The following is a 14314-nucleotide window of genomic DNA, read 5'->3' as shown; positions in this document are numbered from 1 at the left end:
CTAACTCTTACTCATGTTTTATGTATTAAAATTACAACATAATTTCTTCTTAAGCCCTTCCCTGCTCTCTAAAGTCTAGCTTAAGTTCTCTGGGCTCCCACAGCTCTCTGGACCTCCTTCATATACCATTTATCATTATGCAAAATGATTGCCTGTTCAGCTGTCTGTCACCTTCATCTGATGGCTATGGATGTCTTGTTCACCTTTGTGGTCTAGCGTCTCACCAAGATCCTGGCATAGAGTAGGATCTTGTACCTACAGTATGTTTTCAAATGAAATCAATACAGCACCTCATTGTAATAAGATAATATGTAAATAAATGAGCATGCTGTGTTCATGGGACAGAGATTGAATAGGCCTGACTAGAATAGAAGATATAGAAGCATGTAAGGAGTTGTGGTAAGTAAGGATGGGTGGGTGCCAGGATGAGGCCTTGAAAGGAGGGTTTTGATAGGCTAGCAGATGAGTTTATACTTTCTGCTGTTGGAAATCCATGGAGTCACAGAAAAGCTTAGTACAGGATAGTGAGTGGTGTGTGTGATGTTGAAGGATCATTATTCTTGTACCAGTATGTAGGATGGATAGAAGGTGGGCATCACTGTGATTATCCAAGGCAGCTAGTGATCATTTGGACAGGAGAAATGAGGACCTAGGCTAGGTTGGAGGTGGTGGAGTTAGAGAAGAGTAGATAGTGATAGTAAATTTTAAATAATCACCAGCAGAAGCCTTGGAAAATCACCTCAGAATACGTTTATGGTAAATAAGCTGATGATTGCACTCTATTTTTCTTTTTTTTTCCCATCTTTTACTTCAGTCAATGCACTCTATTTTTCAAATTCAGATAAAAACAAGTTCAAATTTCCATCAAATCTTAAAAAGAAAATAGTCACAGATCAGGGTAATTGGATGTGGCCTCCAGGGAAGCCGGTCTCACCACTTTACATTTTAACTTCACGAACCTCAGGTAATTTTTATTTTTGCTGTGAGGGACTTATTCCCTCTCCAAGCCTCTGCAACCCCTTTCCATGAGTTCCAACATGGAAGGACTCCTAAAATCACCTCCCCAACTGGCCTTAAGGTAGGAATAATTCTGCTGACTTGATACAAGTTTTGTGAGGGGTGTGTGTGTGTGTGTGTGTGTGTGTGTGTGTGTGTGTGTGTATGTCTGTGTGTTCAACTGCTCTCTCAGAGCAATAACATCTAGAAACATAAAGCTGTTATAGGTAAGGTCTTTTATTTGATGGATATCCTGAACTGAAGAGTTGCTTAAAACACACACGTACATTCACATGCAAGCACATGAATGTGCATACATGTATGCACATACACATTCTAAATAGAAAAAATGAATGACTTGAATGAGTTAGCCTAAATTAGAAGAATTTGCCATACAACATAGAAATAGAGGAACTCTAGTTTCTCTGCATAGATTAATAACAGTGAGTCCTAGAGCAATGCTAGTCAAAATAAGCTGGGAAGATGTATCCAGAATGGGCATATAAAGGTTATTAGGAATATAAAACAGCATAGTCAATTGATATGTAGATGTAATTTCTTCATTTGATATATAGAACTCATTAGAGTGAGGTGTTTAAGAGAGCTGGCTCTGCAGTCAGTCAGATCTGGCTCAAGTCCTAGCCACCACTTGTTAGCTATGTGATCTTGCATACTTTGGCCTGTCTACAACTCGGTTTCCTCAGATGTCAAATGGAGGCATATATAATACCAATTCCATAAGTTTTTGATGAAGATTATCTTCATAAAGACCCTATTTTCAAATAAGGTCATATTCTGAGAATGTGCCTTGGAATTAGGACTTCAATGTATCTTTTTATAGAAAGAAAAGGTTATCTTCATAAAGACCCTATTTTCAAATAAGGTAATATTCTGAGAATGTGCCTTGGAATTAGGACTTCAATGTATCTTTTCATAGAAAGAAAATAGATACAAAGAGGCTGATACGTGATAGTGCTAAATACATAATAGCTATTGTCTATGTGTCTGTCTGTGTCCAAGTTTCCTCTTTCTATAAGGACATATATTATAAAAACATATTGGATTAGGGCACATACTAATGACCTTGTATTGACTGGATTATCTTCATAAAGACCCTATTTTCAAATAAGGTCATATTCTGAGAATATGCCTTGGAATTAGGACTTCAATGTATCTTTTTATAGGGGAGGTGGAGGAGAACACAACTCAACCCATAATAATACCTGCTTGTTGTTGTTGTTTTGGTTTGTTTTTTTTTTAACTTCACCAGATTTCAGTTCCCTGGCCCTTCCATGTTGTTCTAGTCAATTAACCCTTTTCTGTCTTTAATTCTTTCCTGACCTAGACTAGACCTGTGATATATTATTCAATGACTCTCTATCCCCCTTATACTTCCATCCCACTTTCCAGAAAAACTCTAATCCTTGGTCAATTCAACTGCACCTGCCTTCTTCGTACCTTCTTACTCTAGAGTTGCTAAGTGCTGCAAGAGGAAATCCTGCCACTCTGTGGATGGGTGCCAGCCAGTACACATTCATGATCTCCAATTCCAACTCAGTCCTTGGACGCTGTCCAGGATCCTCCAGAGAAACAGAATCAATAGGAGGAGTGTGTGTGTGTGTGTGTGTGTGTGTGTGTTTGTGTATGAGAGAGAGAGAGAGAGAGAGATTGAGAGAGAGATTTTAAATAATTGACTAAATACTGTGGGGGCTGGAAAATCTAAATTCCGTAGGACAGGCCAATAGGCTGGAGATCCAGAGAACAGTTGAGACAAGTTTATACATAAAATTAATCACCCTCATGCTCCACAAGAACTATTTGAAACCTCTCTACTCTTCTTAACCTTCAGTCGTAGTAAAAGGCCTATGCTTCCTACTCTCTAGGGAAAATGGCCATTTTCAGTCAGGAAGTCCCTCAGCTTTCTGCCTTCATGCCACTAAAAACCTATCCACCTCAGCAGTGATCCTTATCTCCTCTCTTCCTGGCACAGAAGAAGGCGAGTCCCTCCTTCTAAGCCCAGCCTCCGCTGGGTTTAAATTACCACTGCGTTTTCAGAACCTATATGGTGTAAAAAATATGGTGGTCCTTCCTTAAACATATATCGAATGACCGAATGAATTCTTTCCTAAGCCCTTTCTTTCATTCTCCAATCTTTTCGTCTATTCTCAACCTCTCCTTTTGCTCTGTAATATTTCTCTGTAGTATTTAAACAAATTCAAGTATTTACTACAACAGAATTGACAACCTTAGCTATGTCTCTCTTTTGGAAAATAAAAATTGTATAAAATTGTATATATTTAAGATGTACAATGGGATTATTTGATATATGTATACATTGTGAAGTAATTATCATAATCAAGCTCATTAACATGCTCATTACTTCACATATTTACCCCTTCTTTTGTATGTGGTGAGAACATTTAAGACTTGTTCTCTTAGCAAATTTTAAGTATACAATACATTTGTTGTTGTAGAGGCAAAGTCCTACTATGTTGCTCAGGGTGGACTTGAATTCCTGGGCTCGAGGGATTCTTCCATCTCAGCTTCCCAAGTAGCTGGGACTATAGGCATGTGTCACCACACCCAGATTACAACTTATTATTATTAACTGCAGTCACCATGCTGTACATTAGATCCCCAGAACCTATTCATCTTATAACTTGGTACTCTTTCAGCAACACCTCCCCATTTCTCCCACCTGCAGTCCCTTATAATTACTGTTCTATTCTGTTTTTATGAGTTTGACTTTTTAAAATTTCGCACGTAAGTGAGACCATGCAGTATTTGCGTTTCTGTGTTTGGCTTATTTATTTAGCTTACTATAATGTCCTCTAGATCTACCTATGTTGTTTCAAAAGCAGGATTTCTCCCCTTTTTAAGGTTGAATATTTTTCCATTGTATATGTGCACCACATTTTCTTTATCCATTCATTCCTCAATGGGGACTTAAGTTGATTCCATATCTTGGGTATTGTGAATAGCACTACAATGAACATTAATGTGCAGATATCTCTTTGAGATAATGACTTAATTTTCTTTGGCTATACACCCAGAAGTGAGGTTGCTGGATTACAAAGTGGTTTAGCTAACTACCAATCTCAAGAGAGGATTCCCATTACGTGGAGAGTAGTAAAGATCATCACTATGCCAACCACCAGAAGCAGAAGTCCATATACTTATGCCTACTGTAAGATTCTGCATCCAGAAATGAACAAGAGGAAAGCCAATCACTCAGAGGTATTGCACTTGAGGCTTGATTAAAAACAAGGATGAGACTTTGGGTTGTATCCTTCAGAAAGGGAATGAGTGCCTTTAGTGTAATGCATGGAAGATAGTAATATTAGATTAGGGAACATTTTTGCAAGTAAATAAATGTAAAGAAGGATGCATGTGGATGCCAGGAATTCTGTGAGGATGAAGGAAGAGGGAAGGGGTTAGACAATAGTGAACATCAGTGGTTTTGCATACCTTGTGTTTCATTTTCCCATATTCTGGTATAATAAATGCCACTGTGATGACAAATTATGCACAACAAATTTTCAATCATTTGGATTTCATTAGGATAGAGTCCTCAAAATTAGAATTGCTAGGTCAGAGCACACAAACTATTTCATCTATTTTATGGCTCTAAATACATACCTGAAAAGTGCTTCTCAAAAGGGTTAGACCAATTGACATCCCTACCAGTCACATAGGCAACTACTCCTATATATTTCGTCAACACTTCTGAAGTTCAATGCTCCACAAATATATTTTTCAGCTTAGAGTGTGTGGGCCAGCCTCTATGATGATCCTCTGCACAGATTAAGAATCTTTCCTCAAAGGTTTTCTCAATCCATGTGCTACAGTTGCACCCCCAAACAGGATCCTCCCCAAGTTTCCCTCTGATCAATTCTGCCACCTCCATTAGAGGGATTAATGCATTTATTTCTCTTCTTATGACAGTGATTTTCTGGCTGCGGTCCTGAGTATAATTTCACTTCCAGACCTTTCCTCTCTGGCATTTCATTCAATTCTGAACACCCTGAGATAGCAATTAAGGCATCAAAATCTACTGCACTGCAAGTGTGAGGCATCTCCGGATCCCAGTTAATAACATTGTGTTGTATACCTGAAAATTTCTAAGGAGTAGTTTTTAAAAATCTTCACCACAAAAAAAGAAGTATGTGAGTTAATACATATATTAATTAGCTTGATTTAGCCATTCCACAATGTATACATATTTAAAAACATCATGCTGTATATCATAAATATATGCAATTTTTATTTGTCAGTTTAAATAAATAAATAATGAATAAATAAATAACATCTTACTTGGCTAAATTAGCTCCTAAATTGGGGTGTTTTGAGTTTTAGAAACATAAACAAAGGTTTTGCACCTGAAACACTCAATGATATATGCTTGTGCATGTCATTAGTCTAAAGCTCACAGTCTGCAGAGAAGGAAATGGTATCCCACAAGGTTAAGGGTTTTGCCCAAGTGCACACAACTAGCTAGCCTAAGAGGCTGAGACTAAAACTGAGATTTCCGGACTTGTGATGCCACTCAGTTCTCCCTATATATTATGTTACTGTCTCGCTTTGGCCTGCTTTACTCTAGGCCGGGCAGATTAACTCCCTCAGACCTGGCTATTGGTCTTATTTTGGCTGGGCTTCAGGGACAATTTCCTTGAATCCAACTAAAAACTCAATCTTTGGTGGCTCCTAACTTGGTAGTTGCTCATTATTTTGTCCTCATCTCCAGAAACATCCAGCTCTCTGCTTCTTTCTTTAGGCATCACAGCCTGGTTAAAACTAGTTACTCTTAAAGCAGGGACAGATCTTCCTCCCTGAAGACCCTTTCAGGTCAGGATCTTGAAAGCGCCCTTCTGTTTTGTCCTGTTTTCCTACCTCCAGTTGCCCTTCAGGGCTTCCATCCTCTGCCTGGGTATAGTGTCAAAAAACTGCGGGTCCAGGGATGAATCCAGACTTAGAGCTGCCATTGAATAATCTGGGTGACGGGGAGGAGAGGGACATTTTTACCAGTCTATTACTTTCTAGTCTAATACTGGAAACCCTAAGATCAGTGGCTTTTAGATTTCTTTTGGCCACAGGCCTCTGTGGGAAACTGATGAAAGTGATGGTCTCTCTCCCAAATTCACAGATGCACAAAACTACAGTTACAATTTCAGGGCTTTCAAATATCATCTGAATCCCAGCCATGGTCTCTAGATAACTGTTGAGAATTTGATTACAGTGATTACTTCCTAGTCATAAGTAGAGATACTTTCCAATAATTATGGGGAGAATTTGAATGTTGCAGGTTACTTCCTTGTTTCAAACAAAACGTATAATTTTTGTGTCTGGAGTGGGAGATGGGGAGATATTTTTTCATGGCAGATTTCTTCCTAGGCTCATTCACACTTCCTAGGCTTCCTGAATAATTGTGGAGATGTTATCACAGTAAGCAGCTACATAAAGTATCTACTGTATCTACTGCTACTGCATCTCTCAGGCACAGCATACATTGTTCTATGCTGTCAAAAATGGTTGCAGACTCCAGGTCAGACTATAACATTCAGAGCAAAAAGCTGCTTACAATGACTTCCGGTTAGCTTTTAAGATTATAGCTGGAGTTAACTCACAGTTGTTTGCCAAGATTAGTAGAGCAAGTTTGCCAACAAAGTCCTACACTGTAGCCTTGTGCCACTTGTTATGATGGTTAAATCCCTGAAAATCATTGTGGTCAAAGAATTTATAGTTGAGGGACTTAGAATGCTGTGGGTAAAGTAGAATCAGAAGCCAAAGGACAAGTTTTGAGTCTATAAAAGCTCTTAGAAACTCTTTTTGACTTTCACCAAAACGAAGTTAAAGACAGAACGCCACATTTTAAAAGTCAGTATTTTATACACTTTTAAAATTAGAAATAGTCATAAACAATTCTGTATAATTTCCATCTACCATCCTTCACTCATTAGAGGATTTTCAGGAATGATTTCTTCCTGTTTTATCTTTATCGTGTCATTTATTTTAAAAGTTACACTCATAATAATTTAATTGTATAGAAATGTTATAAAGTAAAAAGCAAAAGTCTTGAATCTCATGCCACACTCAAAGATAACTATTATTAATGGAAGGACACTTGGACTTTTTACATTTTAGCTTTTTTTGTGGGGGAGGAATCATTTGTCAGCCTGATGGTTTTCACAGCTATGATTTTTGAGGCTGCTGGATTTTAAGGCTCCTGTGAAGCTGGGAAAAAGGGAATGGGGATGGTTGAAGTTAAAAAGTCATGAGCCTTGCTGCTCTTACTGAGACTCAGCAGCTTTGGTTTAATGAAAACCTTCTCAGATTGTTGCAAACCTTTGGTTAATTTCCAGAGTTCTAAAAAAGTTGATTTTGACAAATTCTGCCAGCATTTGCATTGCTTTTAAGGAGGAGCAAGTTTATGGAGGGTTTCACCCTACTATTCCAGACTTTCCACCACTATCCAAGCCTTTTGTATTTCTCTCTCTAAAAAAATATTCGCTTTCATTTTCTGCCAATATCTGGCCCCTCTGCCATGATAAAAAGGGAAAGTTTGCGAAACTGAGATACAAGGAAATTATAGCTTTAGAGTCAGATCAACCCAGGTGTGTATCCTATCTCCATTGCTCACTCGGATTGTGATCATGGGCAGGTAGATGATATTCTTGAGTCTCCAGCTCCTAACTGGTAAATGGTAGTAATAATAGTCACCACAACCTGTCTGTGAAAATCAAAGGAAAGCTTTTGGTACAGGGCCTAGCAGATAGCAAATGTTTAACATATGGTTTAAGTATCTTAGTTGCATGTATCAAGTATCTTTGGGGACTGGATTGCAATATATGTATATATTATCTATACACTATTATATATCTTATGTATATATACACTTTACGTGTCAGTGTCAGCTTTGAGCACCCAAACTTTTACTACTTCCTCCATGGGAATTTAGAGAATTGCACATGACTTCTGCTTCTTAAGCTAACTACCCTGAAAATAATGTACCCTTTCTTTCATGACTGAAGATCATCTTCATAAATATTAATTATTCATATTAGTACTATTGCTAATTTATATGAATTCAATATGTAATATTAATTCTTATCAATTATTACTTGTATGTCATTAATTTTGACTTCTTATGCTTTTAGAGTATCAAATGTGATGGTCACAGTTCATTCCTTCAATATATGGTCCTAGACTATGGTTTTGATAAATTTTCTGCTTCCTTTTTTTATCCACAGTCATCCTGGGAAGGATTTCAGATGTTCATATTCTTTCCTTGTCCTACTGCCAGTGTTTACCTGACACTAATGACTAGCTCATTTCCTAAGTTTGCCTAGCATGCCCTTCTTCATCTGCCTTTGTGACCATATCTACAACCTGGCCAAGTTGGAGGCATAGCAAACACTAACATTAGGGCTAAAGGAGTTTGAACTTTTTTCTGAAGACAGCAGGTGAAATAAGGATATGTTCATGGTGGGAAGAAAGATTGAAAGAGGAAGGATAAGGTTAGATTGTGTGGACAGTACATGACTCTGTCAGCAGTGGAGGATATATCAGGTTGTGAGATCCTCGGATGGAAGAGAGGGAGAACAAGTGGTCTAAGGGCAGCAATTAGCTTTTAATGGGCCTTCGAATTCAAACTTAAAGTTGATATTCTTTGTTGAAGTATATTGGAAAGGGGAGTGGCATAGCCACATTTTTTTTCTATGAATCACCTTACCTGGGTTAAGGAAGATGAATTTAGCATTGGTGGGAATGGGGTTGAAAACCTGGAAACAGGGACAGTGACAAAAAACTTGCAGTGACATAGGGGAACATAACATGTATCCAAATCAAGTTAAGGCTGATGAAGATGAAGTGTGGGATGGATTTTTAAAAGTATAAGAAGTGAAGTCTGTCTTAACTGTTTTTCCTGGGGGAATGGGATGCAGTTGACTCAGCTGTCCTCTGACTTTCTAAGTAGATGATGGTGACACCACTCAAGAGAGGGAGCCAAGAAAGAAGAGAGGGATTTTTTTTCTTTTTAAAGAAAAGACAAATTCAACTTGGGACATTTTGAGTTTTTATATTTGAGTGTGCCATAGGCAGTTAGAGATATGATCAGAATTTGTTTGGTTAATGTCTAAGGGTTGGTCTTCAGCTTTTCAGAGTCATGAACACAGTTTGCAGGAGCCAAGAGTTAAGACAAACTTACTAAGGATTGATTTACAAAGTAGAATCCAATCCACTTTCAATGAGAACTATAATGGTCAGGTTAAATTAGCAATATGGATTAGAAAGCAGAATGTATTGTTAAAGGAAAGGGATCCCAGGACAGGTCTATTTTAATAGTAGTGGGGACACAAAATCCTCAGGAGCCACAGGTGAGGCACAATTGATTTAATGTCTTTGTCTAGTAACATATTCAGACTTCCTCAGGGATAGTATCTGTTCTTTTTCTTCCTGTGCATGAATCATAGTTTTTTATTTCTTTGCAGGCATCACATATTTTTGGTGAAAACTGGATGTTTAAAACATTATAATGTGGTAACTCAGGGAATCAGATTCTCTCTTTCTCCAGGGCTTATTGTTACTGCTTATTGTGGGTTGTACGTTTGTTTGTTCTTTTGTTTGGTGACTTTTAGAAACATTTTTAAAGACTGTATTCTTTGTTGTGTGTGTTCACTGGAGCCTTTGTTCTGTTAGCTTCGTGGTCCTCTAATAATTGGACAGAGATTTCTTTACATACTAAGAGATAAAAATAAAAATAGTAGATTGGCGCTGTTACAGCTCTGACCTAGCCTTCACTATATGTTTGCGCAGAACTTAAATATCAGCCATAGGTGAAAGTTCAAGGTCTTCTCAGGTCTTCTTTAAGTATCCATCCATCCCTGGGCATGTGTGTGGGCTTCTAGAGTCCTTAATGTACTGAGAAGCTTTACAAAACCCTCATTCCCTTTTCTATCTTTTCCCCAAGCCTCTTACTTCCCAGGCTTTTCTGATCTGTCTACTGCTTGTCCCATCTGTTATCCCCTGCACTAGATAGCTACGAGTAGCATATTTGCCTTGAAATTAATTCACCAAACTCTTCTCAGAAGGCTGCTGAAGCCCTCAAAAGGTTCCACGGCAGACAAAACAGAGGCATGCCTCTGCACTGATCCCTTAGGGGGCCATGATGGGTTTTTCTACCTAAAGTTAAATGATGCATTTAGTCTATTCTGCAACTGGCCATGGCTTTACACAAGTCTTTAACGTAGGCTGGTTGTCATTCCAGTATAATTTACTTGAAAAACAATAGCAGTCAGGAATTGGAGCATCCTGGATGGGAGATGAGGAATCCAGAGCTTGAATTGGTGTGACCTTTTTATGCTCTTCACTGAATCAGCCCAAGACATCTACAGAAGCTTGTTCGACTGTTTATCAAAGGAGAGTGGTCAGCCATGCCTAATAGGGGCATCAAGGAAGGGCTCATGGAGGGAAGACCCTTAAGTTCAATGCTGGAGAATTTTCTAGTTGGGTCTGAGAAGGTTGAGGCCAGATGTGGGAGTGTCCTTCTACCATGTAGAAGGAACAACCAGGAAAGACATGGAAGCCTGAAGTGCCTTATGTGCTTCATGCAGTGTAAGCAGTTGGCTGAGGCACTTTGCATGCATCCTCTCATGAGGCCATTACAACATTCCTAGGAAACAGACTATTGTTATCTCCATTTTACTGAGGAGGAAAGAGGCTGGAGGAGGTCAAGTAACTCCACCAGCTACCAAATGGTTGTGGGAGGTGGTCAAGGGCTACTCACAGAAAGTGCTAGACTATTATAGTCACTATTATCCACCATCCAACACTGCAGAACACAGCCTTCATTTTATCTTGGCCTCCATGTTGCCCACAGCGGGACATGAAGTCAGCCTATCCTTTGTTAAGCCTATCCTTCTCAGGGCCAAGTTTCCTCACCGCAGAAGGTTTTGTGGCCCTTTTCTGATGTACCTCTATTCCCAGTAGCTTTTTACATGCTTGAAGGTAGTTTTCCCAGTGGCTACAGCTGATCTACTTGCCTCCACATTCCCTACCTTGGGAGCAACACAACAGTACTTTCCTAGGTCCTGGGTGTTTGCCCTAAATGTTTGTGCTCATGATATGAGACTTAGTCACCTTCACTACTGCAAGTCTTTCATGCTGCTTCCTTTCTATCCTCCTCACAAACTAATTCTGATTACAGTGAGAATCTGTGGAGGCCTTCAGGATTCCAGTGCCATTCATGTTTCCACAGAAGTATTCTATTTCAGACAGTTCCTACTCTCACTTGATCTAAACAAATCTGATTTGCTCATCTCCATTCCATTTTCCAAAGCCTTCTCTCCAACCTCTGCAACATCAGTATATTTGCTGAGGCTTTCTTTTCTCTTGCTTTCCAGCAGTTTAAGAATTCTACAATTTACTAAGCCTCTGCTGGCTTTCATTTTTCCAAGCATACATTCAACTGCCTTTAAGTGGTCTACTTCAATCAAGGTGCTCATGTCCCACCTATGGTTTGTACAGACACAATTCCAAACCCTCCTCTGGGGCCCTAGCATCTTACTGGTAGAAACACCCTAGTTCGATTGCCTTTGCAGAGTGTATTATTAAGGACTCAATTACAGATGCAGAATTGGTAGGATATCTATATCATCTATATCTATAGCTTACCTCTCTCTCTCTTTCTCCACATATCTATCTATCTATCTATCTGTCATCTATCTATCTATCTATTATCTATCCATCTGTTTATTGCATGAAATTGGCAATTGTAGGGTCTGGCTAAACAAGTCTGTATGGCAGGCAGTCAGGAAGGAAAAATCTTGGTCAACCTGGAATTCATAGGCACAGGCTGAAGCTGAAATCCATAGGTGGAATTTCTTCTCTCTCAGGGAAACCTCAATCCCACTTTTAAGGCTTTCCAACAGATTAAATCAGGTCAACCCAAAATAACCAGGATAATCTCCCTAACCTAGAGTCAGCTGATTATAGCCTTTAATTATATTTAAAAACTCTCTTTATGGCAGCATTTAGTGTTTGATTAAATACCTGGAAACTGTAGACTACCTGAGGTGACACATCAGAAAAACCATCACAAATAACATGAGCCCAATTCCAGAGAATTGTGCCCAAGTAGCTCGGACCAAGCTAAAATTCTTAATTTACCCACGCAGTTTACCATGGACTTCCCTTCCAGTTCAAGGGATGGGCTTCATTTTCTCCCCCAAAATTCAGAGTTTCTACGTCCTACCTTACAGACTAGCTTCTAAGATACTTCCTCTCCTGACGATTCCCAAGAGATAATGCAATCACACCGAAGGCAAAGCACACAAAGTTGGGTAGTTAGTATTCATCAATTATCTGTATCTATACAAAAATCTATATGACTACCTATATATTGTCCCTAAAATTTTAAAAATCTTTTTATTTGAAAATTTTGTGGGTACATAGTGGGTGTATATATTTATAGGGTACATGAGATATTTTGATACAAGCATACAATGCATAATAACCACATCAGGGTAAATGAGGTATCCTTCACCTCAAGCATTCATCATTTCTTTGTGTTACAGACAATCCAATGATACTTTTAGTGATTTTGAAATGTACAATAAATTGTGTTGACTGTAGTCACCCTGCCGTGCTATCAAATACTAGACCTTATTCATTCTAACTATATTTTTGTACCCATTAACCATTCCTACTCCGCTGTGGCTACCCTTCCCAGCCTCGGGAACCATCATTCTACTCTCCATCTCCACGAGTTCAATTGTTTTTAATTTTTAGCTCCCACGAATGAGTGAAAACATGCAAAGTTTGACTTTTTTATGCCTGGCTTATTTCACTTAACATAATGATTTTCAGTTCCATCCATGTTGTTGCGAATGAAAGAGTCTCACTCCTTTTATGGCTGAATAGTACTACATTGTGTATATACACCACGTTTTCTTTGTCCATTCATTTGTTGATGGACATGTAGGTTGCTTCCAAATCTTGGCTATTGCGAATAGTGCTGCAATAAACATGGGAGTGCAGATATCTGTTCAATACACTGATTTCCTTTCATTTGAGTATACACATAGGGGTGAGATTGGTGAATCCTATGGTAGTCCTATTTTTAGTTTTTTTAAGGAAACTCCAAACTATTCATCATAGTGCTTTTATTAATTTACATTTCCACCAACAGTGTACGATGGCTTTCCTTTTCTCCACATCCTCTTCAGCATTTGTTATTGCCTATCTTTTGGATAAAACCCATTCTAACTGGAGTGAGATGATATCTCATTGCAGTTTTGATTTGCATTTCTCAATGATCAATGATGTTGAGCACCTTTTCATATGCCTGTTTGCCATTTGTATATCTTCTTTTACAAAATATGTATTCAGATATTTTGTCCATTTAAATATAGATTATTATATATTTTCCTATTGAGTTGTTTGAGCTCCTTATATATTCTAGTTATTAATCCCTTGTCAGATGTGTAGTTTGCAAATATTTTCTCTTATTCTGTGGGCTGTCTCTTCACTTTGTTGATTGTTCCCTTTTCTGTGCAGAAGCTTTTAAACTTGATGTGATCTCATTTGTCCATATTTGCTTTGGTTGTCTGTGTTTGCAAGGTATTACTCAAGACGTCTTTGCCCAGTCCTATGTCCTGGAGAGTTTCCCTGATGTTTACTTGCAGTAGTTTCATAATTTGAGGTCTTAGATTTAAGTTTTTAATCCATTTTGATTTGATTTTTGTATATGGTGAGAGATGAGGGTCTAGTTTCATCCTTCTGCATATGAATATCTGGTTTTCCCAGCACCATTTATTGAAGAGACTCTGTTCCCCAGTGTATGTTCTTGGCGCCTTTGTTAAAAACGAATTCACTATAGGTGTGTGGAATTGTTTCTGGGTTCTCTTTTCTGTTCCATTGGTCTATATGTCTGTTTTTATGACAGTATTAAGCTGTTTTGATTACTACAGCTCTGTAATATAATTTGAGGTCAGGTAATGTGATGCCCCCAGTTTTGTTCTGTTTGCCCAGGATACTTTTGACTATTCTGGGTTTTTTGTGATTCCATATAAATGTTAGGATTGTTTTTCTATTTCTGTGAAGAATGGCATTAGTATTTTGATACTGATTGCATCGAATTCTGTAGATTACTTTGGTTAGTATGGACATTTTAACAATATTGATTCTTCTAATCTATGAACATGGAATATCTTTCTATTATTTTGTGTCCTCTTCAATGTCTTGCATCAGTGTTTTATAGTTTTCATTGTAGTGATCTTTCACTTTGGTTATATTTAACCCTAGGTATTTTATTTCACTTCTG

This window comes from Sapajus apella, unplaced genomic scaffold (genome assembly GCF_009761245.1).
Source record: "Sapajus apella isolate SASKATOON/1434 unplaced genomic scaffold, GSC_monkey_1.0 scaffold141, whole genome shotgun sequence".
Lineage (NCBI taxonomy): Eukaryota > Metazoa > Chordata > Mammalia > Primates > Cebidae > Sapajus > Sapajus apella.
Note: the sequence above shows the minus strand (reverse complement) of the source record.